The sequence below is a fragment of the Triticum dicoccoides genome, chromosome 4A, assembly GCF_002162155.2.
Source record: "Triticum dicoccoides isolate Atlit2015 ecotype Zavitan chromosome 4A, WEW_v2.0, whole genome shotgun sequence".
NCBI classification, from domain to species: domain Eukaryota; kingdom Viridiplantae; phylum Streptophyta; class Magnoliopsida; order Poales; family Poaceae; genus Triticum; species Triticum dicoccoides.
Window position 1 is genome coordinate 716,646,295 of NC_041386.1, and position 6,818 is coordinate 716,653,112.

Genomic DNA, 6,818 nt, shown 5'->3' on the forward strand with positions numbered 1-6,818 from the left:
TAAATGAAAATCCTCGATTACCGGTGCGGCAAAGTGCCCGTCGTATAGATGATATACGATTTCATAATCATCGACACATTTTTTTTGCGGGATCACTAAGCTAGGAGTATATACTGTATCCTGCATGCTTGTGTTCACCCTCGATTAGCAAGCCCCAAGGCCCATCGACTGGTTGAGTCTGTCTCTTCGCTCCAGGTCAAAGAAATGGCGGATGTGTCAGGAGTCCACTTGTGTCTCTTTATGCCGTATAGTACATTAGTACTACATTGGATCCGTGTTGGTCAACCAAGGTTTAGTGGGAGGTGGACTCTACTAAAAAGAGCAGCAATTGGGGTTGGGATGGGTGGATCTGAGGATACAATGTACTCCCTCCGTTCCAAAATAGATGACCCAACTTTGTAACCTAGCTACACATCTAGTTTGAACTGGTCATTGGTAGGCAATCGTTGACAAGCCGATCGATGCGCCCATTGGGTTGATCTGGTTTTGGGAAACGAATACATGGATATAGCATTACAAAAGTTGCAACTAGCACGCTACTCCGATCGGCTTCATCGACGTCCCTGATGTGCACTTGCTCCAGAGAATCACAAGTCCAGCAGCTCCTCCCCATTTTATTTAGACAAGAGACACCTTTATTAAAGATGATGCCCAGTCTATAAAGGTCCAAGGTTCCAAAGACAGGAAATCCGGACCAAGTTCCTCCCAATTTCGTCCAGCCAGCAGCCTCTCTCAGCTGAAATAGCAGTTTGCCCAACGAAACGGAGCACCCTAATCTTTCAGAGTTTGGTCTCGTCTCCTGGTTAGTGTTTTTTTTTACGAATGCTCCTGGTTAGTGTTCGAGAGTGGTCAATCGGGTTATTTCTTTTTTGCAAGTCTATCGCCCCCGGAAAATATATACCCGGCTAATTAGCTGGAATGCGATGAAACAATTTATGGACTATCATTCTTATATCCAGGCTGAGAGGTACACATCTTTGATCTGAACTAGCTTGATCCGAGATGGATCCTGACCACGAAAGTAAACTTCTTGCCTTGGAGAAGGCATTATATGATGAAGGCGTGGATCCACTCGACCTGCCTCTCTCCCTTTTGAAGGACATCACGAAAAATTTCTCTCAAGGTCAACAAATTGGCAGTGGAGGGTTTGGAGAAGTTTACAAGGTAATAAATGTGCACATTTATGAATGCTTGTCCTGGCAATTTATCTGTTATACTCCCTCCGTCTCAAAATTCTTATCTTAGATTTGTTTAAATACGGATGTATCAAGTCACGTTTTAGTATTAGATACATCCGTATCTAGGCAAATCTAAGACAAGAATTTTGGGATGGAGGGAGTACATGATGTTGCACACATAAGGTTGTTTAAGCCTGGAAATGCAGGGAGAGCTTCGAAATGGGACGGTCGCAGTAAAGAAGCTTTTCCACTTTATTGTCATTGATGAGAAGAATTTCCAAAGTGAGGTTGATTCTCTCTTAGGGGTCAGACACAAAAATACAGTACGGTTTCTAGGATACTGTTCCGATACTCAACAAATAATGGAAAAATTCAATGGAGCAACTGTGTGGGCAGAACGACGGCAGAGATTGCTCTGCTTTGAGTTTCTACCAAAAGGGAGCCTCGCCGACTATATTACAGGTAGAATCAGGCAAATTCTCTTGTTCTATACTCTTCCAAGCGCTACTTTTTTTAGCTTCATCCCTATGCCACAATGAAAGATGCACATATATTCTATAGGCACTCTTCTTTTTGCCATTACGCGATAGTGAATAGTATGCGAAGAAAGGGTGGCAAATATGTAACTACATTTTTCAGGCGGTAAGCCAATAGCCTAGTATGTTGCAAGTCCATATTTCTTCAAATGCTGAATTTTGTACATATATACTTCATCATGAAAAAGGTAGTCCGCTTACTGCCAATTGGTTAATCTCCTGCTATTTGGCTATAATAGTGCTGAAGATAAACTTCCACGGTCTTGAATACATATGTTTACAGTATTTCTTCTGGTCTTCTTGCCCAAACAAATATAAGAGGAATCACATGCCTTTGGTGTATACACTAAACAGATCCATCTTCTGGACTTCAGTGGGAAACACGATATCAGATTATTAAGGGCATTTGTGAAGGTGTACATTATCTTCATCAGCAGCATATCATTCATATGGATCTGAAGCCTCAAAATATACTACTAGATGGTAATATGATGCCCAAAATTGCGGACTTTGGTCTATCAAGGCGCCTAGGTGAAGATCAAAGCTGGATCATCACAGAACACATAGTTGCAACACGGTAGGCAAGCTAATTCCTTTTTAGAAATCCATTGTTTTTCTCTGATACCACCAGCTTAGCTACATTGTACCCTTTGTTCCTTAACTCATGAAACCACATCAATCCTCATGCAGGGGATATTGTGCACCAGAATTCATAGGAAGTGGAGTAATAACATTGAAAGCCGACATATATGGTCTAGGTGTAATTTTCCTAGAGGTGCTGACGGGGTGTAAGGGGAGCGACAAAGTTGAGGAGGTAATAACCATTTCTTCTTATTCCCACCGAGTTCTATACATGGAAATGATTATTTTATATTTGAAGTTTACAAAAGATTAAAAACAATATGGCGAGCATATGAAGCGCAAAACACAGGTTTCTTGCAAAAAATGCAAGCCACAATTGATAAGCGTAGGTAAATAAGATTCATATTCACAAGAAAAAGACGTGAATGTTGTTTTTATAGTAATCAATCTTCTGGTAATGTATCCATCAGTTTATCTATCTATCTATCTATATATATATATATATATATATATATATATATATATATATATATATATATATATATATATATATATATACTTAAATCACAGTATGAACCAAAAAATAGTAAAATTGGCTAGAAAATAACACAATAATCAGAAAGATCAAACCATTAAATGGGTGGCCCCTCTCTAAACTAATGAATCACAACCATTGAAACTTAAACTCATATATTTGTCAAATTTGCAGGTACTTGAAAGTTGGATGAACGTGCTTGAAACAATGCCAGAGCGCCATATACCGCTCGAACAAGTAAAATTATGTGTTGAGATAGGGATACAATGCATGAACGATGATCCAAAGAATAGGCCTACTACATGGGATATCATCCTCATGCTCTTTGATGAAGAAGAAATTTCAAACTGGTCTGCCAGAGGTGTCATAAGGAGTCCATCTATAGCACAAGTGCGATCACTCAGAGTAACTTCATTCAATACTTGTGGAGTGGGTGAAGTTTAAGTTTCCATTAGTGTTTTCTCCTTAAATATTGTGACAGGGCCTTGCTTTTTTGCTGAAAAATCAGACCAAAACATTTTCCTTTGGGTCTGTCTAGGACACATCTAGATGTGACATAGTTATGCCACATCTAAGCTGATGTCCACTCTGTTTGTGGTCTCTTTTTTGGTCCTAGTTTTTCTGTCTCTTGTTGCTGCATTATATATTTGTGAGAGCTTAGATGTGACATCCTTAAAAAACATCTAGATGTGAATTAGACAAACTGTTTCCTTTTTGTTTTCGACGAATGGTAAGTGCAGGTACGATATGGTGGTGTGACCCTTCTCTTAATACAGCCAAGTAATAATGTTTGCTTAGACTAGGAAGAGAGAAGAATGAGTAAATGGATAAAGAAGCAATGTTGACTCTTAAGACTTAAGCTAAACACGAGAGCTGTTTCCCCCCTTCAAAGGGAATTCTCATACTTCACTTGATCTAATCACTAGTCAAAATTAGATCAGTAGTTAGATCCTAATCCGCCTCTATCTCATCGCCCCACCTCCGCTTAGTTCAGGGTAAATTCCAAAGTCTCTTGCACACAATGGAGTAGCTTCTCACGGACCCCGGAATTACTTCATGTACAATCTCCAGTGTCTGATTTTTACGACGTCAAATGGATGGATGTACCCCTTGATAGATGATTAAACAATGGTTGTGATTATGTGTCATGTCAAAATTATTCAAATTCAATCGTATGCGCACAACGGACCATATTAGCAAACACAAACATGAAGGGCAAAGTGCGGCCATCATGGGCCGTTGGCGGGGCAGGTTCCAACGAACTGCAACATCGGAAGCCCATTTACGCAGGTCACACACACTAGGGCTGGACGGGATGCCGTGCCATCATGACGCAGATCTTGGACCAATATAATTAAGAAATTTGATTAGTACTTAATTCATGTATCAATAGCCACCGATTCTGAACTTTCACTTCAATCTCGTTCAATTCTTGCACGCAATGCTTTTTTAAGGAGCTGCTTATCGGCATGAATACTAAATTTGTTTCACAATAGTGGTACTTCTGTGTTTGCCCAAACTCAAGCCTCCCTAAGTTTGGAAAACATTAAAAAAAAACTGAAATCTACAACACCAGATTGGATCCGTTCGATTCATCATAAATCATATGCTTATAATGTATTACTTGGCATTGTAGATGTTAATGTATTATCTCTAAATCTGTCGTTAGATTCATTATAAAACATATGCTTGTATTTATTGGGCGTTGTAAATGTTAATATATTTTCTATAAATCTAATCAAACTTAGAGAAGTTTGACTTAGGATAAACCAAAATGTACTACTACTGATTTCTACAATCTTCGCTTCCACGTTTTCTGTTACAGGAAATGCCTCTCATCGCCAAGTTGGAGTATGATCTGAAGTTCATGAATTTGTATGGACGACATTCTTACCGAAGCGAGTTAGTGCACTCAAGAGAATCGAAGAGACAAGCACTGAGGTTAGTTACCACCTAACATGTAGGTAAATCGAGCATACACATGTGTACCAACATCATCATCATCATCATTATTATTATTATTATTAGGTAAATTAATTTGAAGTATGCACTTCTCGTAGTCCCCTCACTTAATTTGACCCGTGCATGTATCACAATATTAGTGAAAAACAATATCATTACTAGAGATATAACTGCCATATAATTCCTGAACATCTTATCATGGTGCCACCCTGGTTGGTATATGTTGTTTGCAGACAATAAACCTTGGGTTTACCGATAGTAAGATCCTGGATATCCACCCTCTCAAGCTCCAGTTTCCCTTTGAGGCTGGCAAGCGAACCTGCCCGTTGAACCTAACCAGCAAGGCAAATCAATATGTTCACTTTTGTATTATACCAGCGTTCAAGGATATGTATTTGTGTGAAGAGAATGAACTTGTGTATCCAATGTCCACTTGTGGCGTTAGCATCACATTGGTGGAGGAACAACAACGATAACTGAAGATGATCTATGTACTGATGATCACGTCTGAGAGCGAGTCTGCGCTCAAAAATTTCATGACATCCATTAGCTGGGATGATATGATGCACAAGGTGGATTTACCGCAGCGAGTTGAGGAGCTGGGGTGCCAGATGCATGTTGCAATGGTGACCGGTGCAGTCTGCCCACAAAGTGCGACGACAATAATAACATTGGAGGTGAGTTGGATTGCTCAAGTAACCCACCAAATTAAAAATCAATCCACATTATATATTAATTATCGTGACAACTAGCATTGGAGGTTTTGCTGACCTAGCTAGGTTTTGTTGTTTGTTGGTAATCAATCAGAATATATTCACCAAGGAATCTTCTTCACTCAGTACTATGGATGTACATCCAATGGAACAGTGGTGAGGAGATTCTTTCATGATGGCACCAAAACTAGCATGCATGATGTCATATTAAAATATATTTTCACGCTTTAATTGTGCCTTGTGTACATACTACAGGATTTTGGTAGTTGAGAACCTCAGGCAAGTTTCCATTTGGGACTACCATACACAGGTAACTGTCATATAACATCTTCTATATATGTTCATACTGAACATGTTAACCTCAATATTCTGTTATTTTTTCCTTTAAGTAATCTTAGACGAAACCTAGCTAATAAAGGCTCTATCTTTGATGAATCAACAGACAGTAGTGATGTCGTTTGACTCCAATGAGAAACAAAATTGGGTTAAGAAGATAGTAGATGGCAATGTCTGGGTTTGTGCGGCAAAGTTCATCGCACGGAAGCGATGGTTTGTAACTGGGGAAGACTATGGGAACATCCGTGTGTACTCGTGTGTTACCATGACAGAGATAAAGAAATTTCGAGCTTACTTTTCTGCTCGTATCGAATCTTTAGCGGTTCACCCAACCTATTCATTGCTAATAACGCTAGCAGTTTGGGATAATTGTGAGGACCCCATCAGGCTTTGGGACTGGGATATGGGCTGGAAATGTTGCCAGAGAATTAGCGGGGGCTCAGCATGTGGACCTGACACTCGGTTCAGGTTTAAGTTTAACCCCAAGGACACAACAACATTTGCTGCTGCTGACAATGGAATTAGCCATGTAAATGACTTGTTTCTTTTTACATCATTTCATTTTCGGTGGTAACTTAATGCATGTACTTGTCATAGAATTGAATTTAATTTTGATCTTTGTAATTAACTAAACTTTCCAGGTCTGGTCAATTCATTCTTCCAAACCTCTCATCACAATAAAGCCCCCGAACTGTCAAAGGAACGTGTGTGACTACCTGTACACTGATAGTCACCCACAATATCTTATTACCTCTGCTCGGTACGGTGACTTAAGGGTATGTCATCATTCTCCACTCAACAACATGCTGCCTGTTTGCAGTTTTAATTGTTCTTTTACCAGTCGTATATGTTCAATTAGGTATGGGATTTGCAGACAGAGACGTGCATTCATGGAATTTCTTTATGTCGGAAGGGTGTTGACCTTCTCGTTTGCCACCCGGAACTTCCCCTAATAGTTGCAGCAGGTTCACTTAGG

General features: G+C 39.6%; 1 pseudogene; it reads left to right on the forward strand.

Moving 5' to 3' along the window:
- Nucleotides 1–1,002: 1,002 nt before the first annotated feature.
- The window catches only part of LOC119284215, a 6,308-nt pseudogene continuing 492 nt past the window's right edge, over nucleotides 1,003–6,818 (forward strand).